The sequence below is a fragment of the Caretta caretta genome, chromosome 5 (assembly GCF_965140235.1).
Source record: "Caretta caretta isolate rCarCar2 chromosome 5, rCarCar1.hap1, whole genome shotgun sequence".
NCBI classification, from domain to species: Eukaryota; Metazoa; Chordata; order Testudines; family Cheloniidae; genus Caretta; species Caretta caretta.
In genome coordinates this window covers 57,346,414-57,364,095 of record NC_134210.1, presented here as the reverse complement: position 1 = coordinate 57,364,095, position 17,682 = coordinate 57,346,414, and the positions used below count along the sequence as shown (strand labels likewise).

Genomic DNA, 17,682 nt, shown 5'->3' with positions numbered 1-17,682 from the left:
TGTAGACTTTACTGGGCATTTTGCCTCAGTAGAGAGTTAGGTTAGGGCCCAATAAAGTATATTCCGATATACTTTGTTCACCACTTCAGTGCAGCTACCTCTGAGCCGATATGTAGCAACTGTTTTACAGTACACAGTAACAGTACATAATTCAGGACTGGAGGTGAACAACTACCCAAACTGGAATTTGGTCACATCACTGATGTCTAGCACTGATTAAGCTGTTTGACTTGAACTGCAAAAGCACATTTAATCGTTAATGTTGGACAGTGAACTGCATCTGCAAATCATCAAAATGCTCAAATGTTATGTATATCTTTAAAAACCTCTGTAGAATCTTTATATATATATATATATATATATATATAGCTCTCCACATGGGTAGCCACAAACTTTTCCTGGCATGTGTGACTGGTGTATTTTTAATTTGAGCTTGGTTTGTAGGGTTCTGGTCACGTGAGGCAAGCAAGATGATGGAGGTCTTAGTGGTGTCTCTGGTATCTCTGACGAAGTGAGGGAATCAAGTGCCATTTTCCTTTGATTTCTCAGAAAAATGACATTTCAGATGGGCCTTCTGATTTTGCTATAAAAATCTGGAAGAAAATATTTTCTCCTAGTACTAGCCATAGTTCTTGTTGTGTGACATTTATTAATTCCTTCTGTAATTCCTTTGGGAACTGTCTTATTTTTGTTTTTTATTTAACAGGACGTAAGTAGCTTTCAGTTTTATAAGGGGACATTTATTTTTTGCACTGATATCTAAATTCCTTTGTACTATCTGCCACAGGTCTGTGTTGTATTATTCCTGGACAGAGACCTATGCACAGTTCACCTTCCTGTAATTTCTCCAATTAGTCTTAACGTTTTCATCACTTAATATCTGGTGTGACAAAAGAATCTCCTGGTTTTTCAAGGAGGAAATCCATTTGTTTTACTGATATCTGTGTATCGGAGTTCTTTTGCACCATCTAACTTAGAGTCCTTAACACCATACACGTGCTCATAATCTCCCTAATTAGTGGGAAGTTGTCTTAGTATTGTTACCATTTAATGTTTTGCCTGACGTGTCTCCCAGTCCTAAAGGGGAATTTTCTCACATGCATGTGCATCGATTCATAGATTCCAAGGCCATAGATAACACAGGCCATAGAACTTCCCCAAAATAATTCCCAGAGCAGATCTTTCAGAAAAACATCTAACCCTGATTTTAAAATTGCCATTGATAGATTACACCATGACCCTTGACAAAATTATCCCAATGGTTAAATTACCCTCACTGTTACAAATATATACCTTATTTCCAGTCTGAATTTGTCTAGCTTTAACTTCCAGCCATTGGATCGTGTTATACCTTTCTCTGCTGGACTGAACAGCCCACTATAAAAATATAAGTACTAATAGACTGTATGACTGCACACTTTGTGTGAATGTGAATATAAATTGTGTTCACATGACCTCAAATTGTTTATGACTTTACAGTTTGCAATTCATGTGAACATTGGATACACAGGTAAATTAATGAAATACTATGATAACTAGATTTGGGAGTTTCACCCTACTCTTGTGAAATCCATTACCATGGGGATTTCTAATGACCTTGCATTTGTACTCATCCAAAACATGATACTTCTGACAAAATAATGCACTATGTTGACACAGATTTAATTCTCGCTCATAGGGAAGCATGCTACCTATTGTTTAACAAAAAAAAACAACTTCTGGTCGCACCTGAATGTCTTCCATCCAAACACTGACCTGACCCATCCATGCTTAGTTTATGAGATCTGTTAATATCCAATCTTGAGACAGCATGGTTGCAGATAATTATATTTTCTTGTACTACCCTAAACAATTCCTTTCCTTAGTGTTGACTCTTTTTTGGAGATGGTTATGTAATCAAGTACATTTATTGTAAACTTTCTTCATGCAGTTCCTTTTCTCTATTTTCCTTCCAGTTTGTCAACATCTTTTTGGTCCTAAATTGTCCAGACCTGTACACAATATTCTAGATATAGCATCATCAGAACTGCATAGATAAAAATATCACCTCCCAACTCATTTGATTTAATGACATTTTGTATACAGGCCAAGATAGAAGCAGCTCCCCCTCCGCCAGACTGTATTGAAAAACCTTATTTCCAATTTCTTGTTGATCGTCAACTGTCTTTTCAGAGATGCTAGGCACCCAAACCTTCTACTGAAGTAAAGGGGACTACCCAGAACTTTAGAAAACCAAACCATATATCTCTTGGAGTATGACTGCTTTCCCCATGTTTTATTTCCCTCCCACCAAATATCTGTGCTTCATTTTGTGTTTCCTATTTATAGGGCCGGGCCAATATTGTAAAAAAAAAATTGAGATCATCCATGCAACTAAAACTTGAAAATTTACTTTGATGATTGTATGTTCAGTTTTTTTCTTTCCATTAATATTTGTATGAGCAAAGCTGCAGAAAGAGATCCATGGATATTTGAATAAATATGTATTTACATAAGTATTTGCAGTGGAAGTGCTTGCACAGCCATTTTGAAAGAACTTTGTGGGTTTGGAAAAGTGGGAATGGGAAGGAGGGAGGATTCGACAGAGGACCAGGAGGAGGAACAAAAACATATAAATATAAAACGAACAGCAGTCTTGAGGAGGTGTGTGAATTGTTAAGGGCTGTGACAATAGTGTTCCTGCAGCACTTCTGGGATAGAGAGATATTTAATCATGCTATTGTTGCTTGGAGTACATCCTGGCATTGTGATGGAATGATTGCCTCATAACTGATATTCTTTGGTACCACTTGTGAAGGAGGCATTTAAAAGGGATGTGATGTACTGTGTCCAAAATGGTCACTGCTCTAGTCACAAAGAGCTAGATAAGCTCCTTACAATGGCATAGTGTGGTGGGAAAACAAGCAGCATCAGAGTAGAAAGTAGGTGAGAAACCACATCAAGTGAATGTGGTGGAAGAAGATATACATGCTATACTTAATGCCAGCATGTCATGTGTAACAGCACTCACTTGGCTATCGGTCTCATTGGAAAGCAGTGGAAACTTGGATGAACTTCAATGAAGTCCTGAGGCTACTGTCAGTGCAAGACCAGGTTCCAAAAGAAGTTCAGTGTCTGCAGCAGAAGCAGCAGGAAGTTGACACACAGGAAGGTACTGAAGAGGCCTTTCCTCTGAGGATGGCAATAAGGGACATATAACTCTGTCCTGAACTTGCTGCTAAGGAGCTCCCCTTGCTATGCAGGCTGGACCATATATGCGGACTGATTTAGCACTGTCATTGAAAAGGGATAATTTTGTTTAGTACTGTTAGCTTTCCATTTTTATTCAGAAGGATTTTTTTAAATTAAATTATTTTGCAAGATATTGTTTAAGCAGTTATAGCTCTACTTTAATATTAGTAGTTGTAGTTTAATGCTTTCCAGGAACTATTGCACATCGTTATTTGAAATGATCTTTTCATGTGACCCATCTGCTGCAAACAAGTTTTTTCCTCCTTTTTTATTTTAAATATCAAAGGACATTTTTATTTAGTTAAAGACATCCAGAATATAAGGGGTGTCAGACAGAGTGAGCACTGGTGTTTGCAGTATTTCATTTTCCAGGAGCTTGTGGGTTTCTTCTAACAACATTTGAGAGAAAGGGACTTTTCCAGGAATTGTTTTCAAGAAGTTAAAGAAATAGGATTCCTAGAATCTTTTGTATTTCTCCAGTCATTTAACTAACTAATAAAAACATTATGTATATGTGTGATAAACATTTTTAAAGTCTGCTAAATAACCTGTAAGTCAAATAAATCTTGTTTCTATTGAAGATATATGTCTATTTCTTTCCTTCAGCCAGGAGGAACCCTAGTTTTTTTTAACTCTAAGATCTACATACATAGCTAAGTATAATGCTCTTCTGTAAGGAAAAGATTCAACAATGCCCAGAATTCCTTAAGCATATTTATCTCCTGCTTACTCTCAAGTTATAAATTGACTACATTTGATACTGAACAATTCGGAAATAATAAATAAGGAACCTGGGATGCTATGCTTATAGTTACTTCTCAAGGTAGAATTACATTTTAACTCTTTCCAAGTTTCTCTAAAAAAGAAAAGGAGTACTTGTGGCACCTTAGAGACTAACCAATTTATTTGAGCATAAGCTTTCATGAGCTACAGCTCACTTAATCGGATTTTCTTTTTGCGAATACAGACTAACACGGCTGTTACTCTGAAGCCTGTCATTATGCAAGTTTTTCTCTGTTACTATCAAGACCCATATCATTGCGGATAAAGATAGGGGTTTGGTAAGTCTGGAAATCACTAAGGGGTGGCCTGTTGTTTTTGAATATTATACACTCTGGAGCTTTTCCTATATTCTTTGTTACCTTAGATACATTAACATGCCTCTGACCTGTGGTACCCTTAAAGTACATAAGCTCTGAAAATAGCCGCTGACCCATCAGGTTATTTAGATAGACCTATTGAGATCCTGCATCATGGATTTTGTGAAATAGAGAGACAACTTTTAAAAAGAGCTTCTAATGCTCTACTCTTAGGCAAACAAAGACTGGGGGGGGAGGGGGGGGCGCTACTGGCTTGAGTAAAGATATGCATGTGCCTAAGTGTTATCAGAATCACCTAATTAGCTGAAGGCTTAATTTTGCCCTTAGAACCAGCTGAAAGCATAAAATTAGAAGCTGGACCAAGGCTCTTTTAAACTTTTGGTCTATAACAGAGTAAAAACAGAGAGAAAAGTATATGGTGGGTTTGATAAAACTGCTTTTGAAAAAGCTTCTATTCTAAAATATGGATTACTGTATGCACAAAGTACCATGTTACATTGCTGATTATTTTCTTACAAAATAAATATTCCAACTTAATCATTTTTATAAATAATGTTCTTGGGCGCTTCAGAGTGATGTACCATGTGTGTGAATTGCAAAATGAGATTTTGGTCATTACATAATTACACAGGAATTTGTTTTGTTTCCTTCTGCTCCTCCGTCTGTCTGTCTCTGTATCTGTTATCTCTTCTCTCATAGTTGGATTGTAATCTCTTTGGGACAGGAACCATCTTTTTTTCTGTGTTTGTGCCGCACAGAGCACAATGAGTCCAGTTCCACAATTTCTTAGGCACCTGAGTCCACTGACTCCAGGCAACAGGTTCCCATTTGTGGGTCACTAATCAGAAAGAGGCACATTCCAGCAGCCTGGACGTATGTGCCTATCTCTGAGAAAGGAGTAGGGTGTAGCGCACACCCCATTATTTGGCCTCTCCTTCCAGCCAATTTAGGTGGCTCCCCATATAGCATGCTGGCTTTTGTGGATCATGTCTAAGGAACCTATGTCTTCCCATTTATAGGTTAGGGAGTACCTAACTCAGACTTTGTAGATCACAGTGTTGCTCCTGTGATTTTTCTAGGCACCCTGATGCTCAACTTGCCAATACCTAAGTACCTTTGTAGATCCTACCCTGGGTCCATGATTGGGGTTCAAAGTCGTGTCCCCAGAGGTGAAAGTAAGGCAGTACGGGCCAGTATGGTGTACCGGTAAAAAGTGGCTGCCAGTACCAGCCTGCACAGCTTTAACATTGCTGCCCTTTTTGCTCCCCCCTCCCTCTATACCCCCCCCCCCCCCGAGTTGGTGGCCCTGCCGGATCCCTAGCGGCAGGGTGGTAAAAGAGGCAGTGACATTAAAGCGCTGCCACAGCAAAGAAATAGCACTTTAACGTTGTTGCCCCTCCTGGCTGCTGATGGCAGGGGCGGGCAAAAGGAGCAGCTGCCCTGGGGCCGGTAATTTAAAAGGGCCCAGAGTTCCAGCCGCTGCTGCAGCAGCCGGCTCCCCGGGTCCTTTAAATCGCTGCTGGAGCCCCAGGCACCATGGGCCAGGCAGTGCAGATGGGCTGGCTGGGGGATGCTCACCCTCAGCCCTGCCCCTTCCTCTTGACGCCCCACCCTTCTGGGGGTGGGTGTGAAGCCAGCCCCCGTACCAGTAAGAGATCAATTTTACTTTCACCCCTGCGTGTCACAAAACAAATAGTAATAATAATGAGAAGGTAGCACAGAAAAGTAACTGAAAGAAATCTCCATTATGCTTCCGTTGGATGAGTAATCAAATTATATAGCAAAATAGTACTTGGAAAAAGTAATCCTCTATTGCAAACAATTACTTAAAAAAAATCTGATTACATTAACATCCTTAGTCAGCGTGTTACTTCATTTAACTTACTAGAACCCTCCCAACATTTTGGGTTCTGGTAGGTGTTTGGGTGGAGTTCAGACCAATTCTTATTTTTTTCCTGAGTTGTCTGATCATCTACGTAGATGTTTTATTCCTATCATTAAAATCTGCAGGAGAAAGAAAACCTCAGCAATTTCTCTGTAACTGATAGTATTTCAAGAGGAAGAGTCAAATGGCTGTTTCAGTATAATTAAATGTATAATCAGAAAAAATATCTAATTATATTTTTTTTAAATTACACTAGTACAAAATGAAATAAAAAGAAGAAATCCTTAGTTTAATTATGGGTCAACTAAAAAGCCCTAGCTGAAATTACTTTTGTTTTAATGAATTGTAAAGGTGCCAATCCTGTAAACTCTTGGGAAGCCCTGCTGCAACCGATAGCATGAGGGCAGACTATGTACCCACATGGAGTCCTAATGAAATTAGCAGAGCTCTGTGTGGATTCAATACAGGAGTATGCCCACATGTTGTCACTTGCTGGATTAGGACCTTGCACACATGCTTAACTTTACACACTTGAGTCATCCCATTGAGCTCAAATGGGAGAGATGGTCTTACAAAATAGCCATGGCTGGAGTACAAATTATTATTATTATGGGCATTATGTAAACGCAAAAAAGACACAATCCCGGCCTTGGGGGGCTTACAATCTAAAATACACAACAGGCAAATTAGTGTATGAAGAATTGATACCACTTTTTTAGTTACATGTGTTGTTGTTGGGTTTTTTCCATCTCCAATTTACTTGCCAAAACCCACAAAGAAAAATATTTTAAAAATAGCTAGAATAGCACTACAACTTCTAAGAAATATTTTGGATCTCTTGTTACTGTATTACATACTTTGTAAATCAAACTCATGGTACATAAATTTCGTAGAAAGGCAATATTTTGAGTGTGCAACATATCCCAGAGCAAAATGGTGAATCTTTTTCCATAAAACCTTGGTTAAAATATTTTTTCTTTTTCACACAGTGTATGATAGTAGTTAGGAAATGTTAACACTAATAATATACAGGTTTCAGAGTAACAGCCGTGTTAGTCTGTATTCGCAAAAAGAAAAGGAGGACTTGTGGCACCTTAGAGACTAACCAATTTATTTGAGCATAAGCTTTCGTGAGCTACAGCTCACTTCATCGGATGTAGCTCATGAAAGCTTATGCTCAAATAAATTGGTTAGTCTCCGAGGTGCCACAAGTACTCCTTTTCTTTACTAATAATATAATAAATACAATTTATCTATTCTGTATGTGACTATATAGAACATTATAACCAAATGTTCTTATGTCAAAACAGTATTCAAATGCAATATTGTGTTATGACTTTATTCAGTGATATATAATAAAACATTGTTAAATGAACATTTTTCTTAAAGATGTCCTAGGCCAAGGTATGTGTATTTTCTGACATTACTCAGACTACTCAAACCCAGACAAGAAAGTGTTTTATGAAAAAACTTAAGTTTTCCTGCATATATATGATTTTTGTAGTGCTACTTCCTACTCTCAGCTGTGGACCACAGTTAATTGTCATAATTTGCTTTTACTTTGTGTGATTATTCAGTGCGTGTGAAAGGGCCTAGTCTATTTGACCAAAGTAGTAGGAGGAGCAGCTCTCAAAGATGGGAGGGATCACACAGAGTTGTAGTTAGTCTTCTGTGGCCATAAGGAAGGAAGGCAGGATTTCCCCTTCATCAATACAGTACTGTGCACTATCTTGTGCTACAAAATATTGCTATAGGAAATTTTTTTTTAAATGCTTGACTTTCCTATATACAAATGTTGTTCATTTACAAATCCATCTCTAATCTTTTCAGATGTATTGAGATAAATAATCTTTAACTTGGATATAACACACTTTTGTTTGTAGGTCTGTGACAGGTTTCCGTCGGTCCTCCAAGCCCCTAGGGGACGATGGAGAGCTACGGTTCCACTGGCAGGCCTTAGTCACACCTTTCGGGTGCTGGGGAATTAGCAGGGCAGGGGGGAGCGCCGGCCCGAGTCTGCGGTGCGCCCCGCGGGCAGGGGGGGAGCGCCGGCCCGAGTCTGCGGCGCGCCCCGCGGGCAGGGGGGGAGCGCCGGCTCGAGTCTGCGGCGCGCCCCACGGGCAGGGGGGGAGTGCCGGCCCGAGTCTGCGGCGCACAGTTCTGCTACCCAAGGCAGGTTGGCCGGGGTAGGGAAACACAGGCCTACGCACCTCTGCTGCGTTCCAGCCCAGGGCCCTGACAGTGGCGGGAGGCAAAGGTCCCGGCCCTGGGTCAGTAGGGGGCCATCCACACTCGCTGACTAAACATACCCACCCCACAGTGCAGTTCTGCCCCAGGCTACTTCCTACCCGGTCTCTCAAGCGGGTCTCTCTGGTCCCTCCAGCTCATCCGGGTATTCCGCTGCTGGCAGCTCCAGCTCCCCCTCTGTGTCGGACTCACGCTGGCCCGGGCTACAGCCGGGCCCCTCCAGGTCCTCAGCGGCTGGCAGTCCTGGTTGCCACAGGCCTTCCTCCCGGTCAGGTTCCTCCTGGCCCAGGGCCTCCCCTGGGACAGCAGCAAGATCAGGAGGGAGCAGCCTGTGTCTGTCTCCCTCCCTGGTGCTCTCCTCACTGGAGGAAGGGCCCTGCCCTTTGTACTTCCTGTCCCACCCCTCCCCTTCCGGGGATTGGTGGAAGCTTGATCTGGCCCCGCCCACTCAGGCTGAGAGGGTGGCTCTTTACCCTCTGGTTCGGAGGGAAGCCACCCTGGCTCCCTACAAGGTCTCAAAGTGCTTTACAAAGGAAGGTATCCTTACCCCTATTTTTCCGGTGGGAAACTGAGACGTGATTTATTTCTCCCAAAGCACAGCAAAATAATACTACTTTGCTCTTATATAACATCTTTCATTGGTAGCTCTCAAAGTGCTTCAGAATCTTTACATGTATTTCTCCTCAGAACTCTCTTGTGAGGTAGGGAAGTGCTATTATCCCCATTTTTACTGATGGGAAACTGAGGCATGCAGAGCCTAAGTGACTTGCCCAAGATCATACAGGAAGTCTGTGGCAGAGTAGAGAATTGAACCTTTGTCTCCCAACTTCTAGGCCAGTGCCCAAACCAAGGAAGAGAGCCCAGGTCTAATGGCATAGTTACTGGACTTCACTGCCTCCCATTTAAGAGGCCTGTTTTGTACAGAATATGTTACATTTTGGGTTGAGACACCAAAAATTAAGTGATTTTACAGATTTATTCCTGCAGTCTTTTCTTTCTTTCTTTTTCTTGTTACTCTGAAGTGTGCTACCTATTTAAGCCCAAACACTCCCCTATTGACACAGTAGGACCATGTGGTTCCACTGCATGTGTAGTGAAAGGACACAAAGGGCCAGATTTTTTGAAGAGTTGAGGTGGGTAAGGTGAGATCTTCTATTAGACCAATTTCAGAGACAAGCTTTGGAGTTTAGAAAGAGCTCTTCTTTAGGTTTGGGAAAAGTAATCAGAGTATCACATTAAATACTAGGTGGGAAAGATTGTTAAGCATAATGGGTTAACACAAGTTGCTGGTGGCCAGTTAGAGTACAGTAGGCAATTAACACCTTTTCAGTCACAGAACAAAGGACGGTTACAATTTGTTGTAATGAGCCATAAAACCTCTGTGTCTCTGTTGAACTCATGATTTTTGGTGTCTAGCAGAATTATCAATTAAAATTCCCAGGATTACTTTTGAAGGTGTCTTCTTTTAAGACAAGGAATGAGAGGTCAGATATGGATGATCAGTTTTTAAAATGTGTTTGCCCATGGGTGAAAGGGTGTTTTTGTCTTTTATAATTATTCTGTGTGAGTTTGTAGAGAGCGTAGTGATTGTCAGTTTTATCCACATAGTTGTTGATGGATTATTTGATGCATTGGATGAGGTACACTATGTATTGTGATAGGTATGTGTAGGACCCATGGATCTTGAAAGTGGGTTAAGGGGGGTGTGGTAGTAGTGGAGATATGTCTGCAGGTTTTGCTTTTGTTGTTATGGTAGGATCTACTGTTGCTTTGAGTTTGTGTGTTCTGGTCTGTGGGGAGATTGCTTCTGATGATCAGCTTGGTGAGGCTGGGGGGTCCATTGAAGACCAGAGGAGAGGGTTCAGGAAAGATTTCTTTCATGATGTGGTCTCCATTGAGTATGGGTTGTAACTGTTTAATGATAACCCCATATGGATTCCAGTGTGGGATGGTAGGTGACAATAAGATGTATAGGGCCGGAGTGGTGTGTTTCTTTCTTTCTTTTTTTTTTTTTTCATATTGAAGCAGATTCTCTTGGGACATCTGGGAGGCTTGTTCCATTATGTGATCTACTTCTCTGGTGGAGTGTCCTTGGTTGGTGGAGGTGATTTTAAGTGTGTTATGGCATATATCCCGGACTTTCTCCTTGGAGCATATTCTGTGCAATCTGAGTGTGTGGCTGTAGATAACAGATTTCTTGGTGTATCTGAAGTGGTTACTGGATCTGTGGAGGTAAGTGTGGTGATCTGTTGGTTTCTTGTGTATAGCTGTCTGTAGGGTTCCATTGCTGAAGTTGATCATGGTGTCCAGGAAGCTGATGCAGGAGTATTCTAAAGAGAGTTTGATGGATGGATGGTGGTGGTTAAAGTTGTGGTGGAAGTCTCTGAGGGAGTTTAGGTTTTGTGGCCAGAGGATGATGATATCATTAATGTATCTCAGGTATATCATTGGCATATCAGATTTTTGAAGGTATGTAAGCACCTCAAGTTGCTTAGATACCAACTATTCTGGGACTTCATTTGATGATATGGTAACAGACACCATATAGAAATCTAAGACAAACAGATTTTGCTTGCCCCTCCAGAATTCCCCAGCACCCAGCAAAGTTATTTAGATGGGGGGCTGTAGGAAAGACTTGGAGCTTAATGCCATCTTTCATGCCATTGTTCCACATATGGAACTCCCATGGCTGTCAATGGGAGTTTTGAGATGGATTGATGACAGGAAAAACCTGTTATATTAACAGGTTCATTCTTTTATTTACTAATTATTCACTTCACTGCATTTCATATTCTCATTTGATTTTTGTGCACAGTAAATGTATTTTTAAAGAAGTCTATTGTGTTAACCTTTATTAATATAATATCTAGCACTTACCTCAGTGTAACTATAACCTTTTTTATTATCTTAATATGCTCCACAAGAGGGAATGTGGCAGGGAGTATATCATCCTTGTTTTCCCCATTTTACAGAGGTAATGAGCCCAAGAGAGGTAGAATGATTTGCCTGAAGTCTTGGAGCAAGTCAGTGTCACAGCTGGGATTAAGATCCACGGTTTCCTGGTGCCCATTCCCACACTCGGACCATTTGATAATGCTACTTCATGTGCTCTCTTGCTACTATATATATATACATTTGTTATAACAACTATGTTAAAGAGAAAATTACCTGAAACATAAAATAATGTCATTATTTTTGTGCCCTGCTATCTATAAACTGAAAGATATATTTTCTCTCAGTAGATAAGCACACACATATGCATTAGTGTATTGCACATAAAGTGAAAGAGAGAGGATTCTGTCCTTTAATGTTATTTTTTACTCAGAAAAATGAACGTGCTTTGCAACAAGCAACTTTTTCTAATACAGTTTAATAATTCTGTGTTTCAGAATAGAAGACGGCTTGTGACTGATGTAGAGAAGAATGACTGAACTGACTGTTTGGAATTATTCTGGAATTAGACTAGAATGAGGTCTCCTCTCTGCCCATCTAAGGTAATATTACTGAACGGCAAGAAATCCAAAGTGATATGTGTCCAGTTGACTGTGTGTTGACAATGTGTGAGGCCTGACAGAAGTTCCATACACCTGAAGCCAAAAGAGCCAGGAAACTGGGTAAACCTGGGGATGTCATCACTCTGTGACACATGGGAAACACAAACCCCTTTCTAAAAGGTATTTAGTCAGTGGGATCAGAAGAAATATTAAAACCTTCTGCATGTCGTCAGGTGATATACAGAATTTACTGACAATTAAAGTTAAAAGTTCTGTCACAACAAGCTAGCGTCTTGAAGTTGCAGTGAAAACCGCTAACGAGTTATTTACCAATCAACCTATTATAGAACATGAAATACAATCGCATGCTAGTTTTCAGTTCATTTGTAGAGAAAACCTTTCCAACATCACACATCCCATTTAAAAAAACAAACAAACCCACAGTCAGTTTTAAATGAAAAAGTGGACAGTTAATCATAGATGTTCCGATCCTGCAAGGGCCTGAGTGCCCTCTTGGAGTCAGTGACCATGATTCTGATCCCCCTTATCCTGGTGTAAATCAGGCCTATGGAGTTAGCTTGGTATAAAATGAGAACAGAATGAGGCCCAGTGGGTAAAGCAAACAGGATTTGGCATACAATATGCATCAAAACTAGTGTGATTTATTTAAAACAATAAGAAAAGGAGTACTTGTGGCACCTTAGAGACTAACCAATTTATTTGAGCATGAGCTTTCGTGAGCTACAGCTCACTTCATCAGATGTATACCGTGGAAACTGCAGCAGACTTTATATACACACAGAGAATATGAAACAATACCTCCTCCCACCCCACTGTCCTGCTGGTAATAGCTTATCTAAAGTGATCAACAGGTGGGCCATTTCCAGCACAAATCCAGGTTTTCTCACCCTCCACCGGACAGTGGGGTGGGAGGAGGTATTGTTTCATATTCTCTGTGTGTATATAAAGTCTGCTGCAGTTTCCACGGTATACATCTGATGAAGTGAGCTGTAGCTCACGAAAGCTCATGCTCAAATAAATTGGTTAGTCTCTAAGGTGCCACAAGTACTCCTTTTCTTTTTGCGAATACAGACTAACACGGCTGTTCCTCTGAAACCTGTCATTTAAAACAATGTTTTTTCTTTAAGTTGTTATCTGTACAGGAGCAGAAAATACATTGAAGTCTGAGGTATACCTTGTTCTGTCTGACTCTGCTTCCTTAAGGTTACATAATTTAAATTATCTACTCCCTCTTCACTATAGATAGCAGTCTGGTCTGTAAAATATATTAATTATTATATAATAACTTTCACTAATTGTTTCTCCCCTTTGGGTATTTAAAAACTTGGTTGTGTTGACAATAGTAAAGGATAATGAATGGTTGTTAAGTTGTCAGCCGTGCAAAATGAAGTACTCAGTCTCTGCTAATCATTTTGGTGAGATAGTCAATATGATTTTACTGATATTATGCCATTATGCTTTTGTCATCTTATAAAAAACCCTTCACAGTAATAAATAAATAATAATTTTATTATTTATAAAACACCCCACCAAAGTGCTCAAATTGCTATACAATAATACATTTAAAACATTCTAAAACATATTACAGACAATACTGCAAATCCTTAATTTTCAGAAATCCTATTTACTTCAGCAGGTTTGACTTGTTCTATAAACATAGGGCTATCAAAACTGGGTCCTTAGTAATACAAAGCACACAGTACAAAAAATGCAATAGGCATGAAACTAGGAACAGTTAGATGAATTTTAAAAATTGGTTTGAATGAGAGAGTTTCCCACAACTTTATCAGGCACTTTAAATTAACTTGCATATACATGGATATCTAAAGTTAATAAATGTCCTGTGCGTTAGAACTCACCAGTAAGATTTATAGGTGTATTATCCTCTCTTAAAGACAAATGCTGTACACATATGCACAAAGTGTCCTTTTGTGGGAGTTGGGTGCTTTTAACTGAGACAGATTTTGGCCCAATCCAAGTATGGAATGCTTATTAATGTTGTTGGGAATTAGGCATATATTGAAAAGGGAAATATACTCTCTAGTGTTTAGTGGGTTGTAATTTTAGAATCCACTTAAATGTTTAGATTGTTTTGAAGCACTTCTTTAATATTATATTATTCTGTGACACCAATGCCCTGCCCATCTATTACTATCAGAGCACTTCACTTAAACAATATTTTATTAATTTAGAATACGAAAAGATGCTTACTCTCTTTAATACTTTTAATCGTAGCACTAGTATTATTCTTTACAGTTTTTAATGAGATCTCAAATTGATTTTGATGCTATTATGCATCTTAGTCTTTTGTTCATTATGCATAACTCAGGTGCTGATGATTTACGGTGCAGCCTAAAACAATGGAGGCTGTTGCTTAGCTTCGAAAGGAAAGTCTCCTGTAAAGTTTAGTTTCTTGGAGGCTCTAAATCATGTCTTGAAGACTGAAGTCCTTTATTAAAGTCCAGAACATGTACAGCAATGGAAACTTCCCTACATTGCTCCACCACTGCTCCTCAGGATGGTTTTGAAGGAGTGTTGTCTCCATACCCATTCAGTCCTTGGTCTTTTCTGCTGACACTGCCAGTGGTGATTTGTATTATGATGTGGACATCTGTCCACAAGGAATTCCACTCAGACCACCACCATGTTTTATACTAGGATCATGCAAATCTGTGTGAAAGCTGTTTGGATTTTTTTTTCATAATTTAATTTTAGGCAGTTTTGTGTCTGAAAAATGTCATTTTTTCATGAAATTTTGTGAATGAGGTGTTTTCACATCTAAAATAAAGAGACGTGTAAATTTTGCTTGTTTTTTAAATTGTCAGTGCAGCTTTGATTGAAAATGGTCCTAAATTTCACCCAAAATGTTGCCCATATTTAAGAAAATTTAACTTTTTTCAAAATTAAATGACCTAACTCCCAGGGGTATTATGAGGATTAACAAACTAATCAACAAAATCCTGTTTGCCGTATTCCTATAAGTAGTCTACTTGTGTCAAATTTTGCTCTCGGTTACAGCAGAGGGGCTACTTGCATGAGTAAGGCAAGCTGGATTTGATTCAGTGTTTGTACAGACTTTTGAAGAAATTTGAAAGCACTAGCTATGTAAGTGGGACAAAGGCTTTTGGATGTGATCCTCTAAGGTACTCATGTGCCTGAGTCCCATTTTTAGGCACCACAAAACTCTGGCTTGGCTGCCACCTAATCCTGTGAACAACTAACCTCACTTGGCACTTAAGTTTTTACAGGAAAAGCTCCCAAGGAACCTATGTTTCTGCCTCTGAGAACGTGTACTGCATCCTTTTCATGAACTGGGGAAGATAAGTGTTCAGCCACCTAAGTAGTGTCTGGGGGCCTGATATGGTAGGTGAGCTCAGAGTCCACCTATTGGATTGAGCCCCTCACACAAAATATCTGGGGGAGGGGAGGGGAGAGGAGGAGGAGCTCCCTTATAATCTTTAGTGTAGTGGTTAGGGCACTTACCTGAGAGGCGTCATATCCCTGTTCAAATCCCCTCTCCCCCTCATGAGGAGGGGATACTTGAACTGGGGATTTCCTACATCCTGGGTGAGTACCTGTCATTCTGGATTGCATCCCAGACCAGTGAGGACCTGTGTCACCACCTGCCCTGTAACCCTGAGTGCCTTCAATGCTCTGCTGCTGTGGCTCACAGGTTGGATGCTGACAGCCCACAGACAAGCATGCCCTGAGTGTCTGTGTGACAAGCATCTCTGAACCAGCAACTCTGATTCCAGCAGTCTGCTTGTTACATCCCAGCAATGCTCTAGTTAATGCCAGCATTGGTTATACCTGGCAATTAGCACCCCAGACATGCCATTTTTCTGAATTGCCAGGGGGTGCTTGACTCCCACTCTACCTCTTCCTTCAAACCCCATCCCTGCCCTCCTGTTCCCACCCTGTTCCATTCCTTCCCCTGAGCGTGCCTGGCTCTCACCCCTCCCCTTCCCCCCTAGTGGCTCCTGCCCACCATTGAACAGCTGATCACCAGCAGTTGGGAAGTGTGGGCAGGGAGTAGGAACTGATCGAGGAGCTGCCAGTGGGTGCTGAGCACCCACTATTTTTTTTCCGTATATGCTTCAGCCCCAGAGCACCCACAGAGTCAGCGCCTATGCCAGTCCTGAATTGCTTGACAATGTCCAGCCCTCTCCCGGACCATTCAGAGGAATAATTAAGTTTTTCTCCTCTAAAGAGACAAAATGCTCAGGTTATCACTTTGGCATTAACTAGGTCACTTTAATTCAAACACATCACTGGGTTGGTTTACATTAAAAGTAAAACAAATTTATTTACAAAAGGATTTAGGATATTAAGTGAGTTCAAGTATAAAAGATAGTGTTAGAAATGGTTATAAGCAAATAAAAGTGAAAAAAACACTTCCTAATGGCTAAGACTTAACACAACAAGCCTTTGTTTAAGGTAGTTTCTTTACCAATCTATCTTCCAGCAAATGGCTGACGAACCCTCTGTTCAGGATCTTCCACAAAGTCTGAAGTGCTTGGTTCTATTGCCATCTTAATTTGGGGTTCTTTGACACTTGATTTTATAGTCCAATTAACCTTTGAAATGGATTCTTCTGGTGCTTTACCCCCTCACCCCCACAGTAAAGTTCCTTCAAGCTGTGAGAAAGGAGGCATGGAGTTTGCTGGAGAAGGAGTTTCTATGCCGATTTCTCTCCATACTGGTGTTTGCTAAAATGCAAATGAATGTATCTGTTCCTGCAATCGCTTACTCTTGCCGTGATGCTGAGTGGTTATCTCCTCCCCTTGTTAGCTTGATGGTTTTTCATGTAAAAGTATTCCCACTGTCTCTTAATGTATGTTGGAAGTACCATCAAGGAGGCAGAACCACATCCCTTTGTCTAGGTGGGGTAACTTCAGTCCTATCTGGCAGATGCTTGAACAAGATAATTCCCAATATATCTGTAATTTTGAATTTGTCTTCTGCCCATGCACCATACAATAATATTAATGATCAGTATGTTATTAGCTTTTTACTGATATCTTACATGACACCTTTTAGAAACAGGTTATGACATTACTGAGTTGGGGTACACTGAATTGATCAGACCAGCTGAAACTCACTACAAGATACCAGTGAACCCCTTGCCTTCTTGTACTGTGATGTTATTAGGGTCACAGTACCCTATTACCTAAGCTAAAGTTTATAAGTAAAGACCTCTTCCCTTTCTGCCTACTCCCGCTCTTTTGTTTCAGGCCTTGCATCAACTTAGGCAGCTGAATGCCCCCAGTTTGTGGATCACTAAGCAGAGACAGGCACCTCCCTGGACTTTGGCACCTATCTACAGAAGAGGGGCAGTGCTTAGCACAGATCCCTCTCATTGGCATCTTCCAGTGGCTAGCTTAGGTAGCTCCCTGCCTAACATGCTAGCTTTTGTGGATAGTAGCTCAAAGTGCCTAATTCTCCATTCATTGTGTAGGAGCCTAAGTGCCTAACTCAGGGTTTGTGGATTGCAGTGTTGTTCCTGGGATTTTTCTAGGCACCTAAAAGGCATTCTGTATCATAATGCTTTAGTCACTTAGTGGATCCTACCCTTTGTACTTCCCACAGCTGCCGAGTTTCTATGTGCCAGGGGGTGCTCCACCCAGGCCCTACCCCCACTCCACTCCTTCTCTAATGTCCCACCCTGCCCCACCTCTTCCTGCCCCATCTCGCCTCTTCCCTG

The 17,682-nt window shown here is 40.6% G+C and overlaps 1 long non-coding RNA gene across 5 annotated transcripts in view; it reads left to right on the top strand.

Moving 5' to 3' along the window:
* The window catches only part of LOC125637225 (uncharacterized), a 162,661-nt gene that overhangs the window by 54,882 nt on the left and 90,097 nt on the right, over window positions 1–17,682 (top strand). For all 5 annotated transcript variants that reach the window (XR_007356869.2, XR_007356867.2, XR_007356868.2 and 2 more), the window contains exon 3: window positions 11,853–11,957. This is a non-coding gene — a long non-coding RNA (uncharacterized LOC125637225). The remainder of the gene's footprint in view (window positions 1–11,852; window positions 11,958–17,682) is intronic.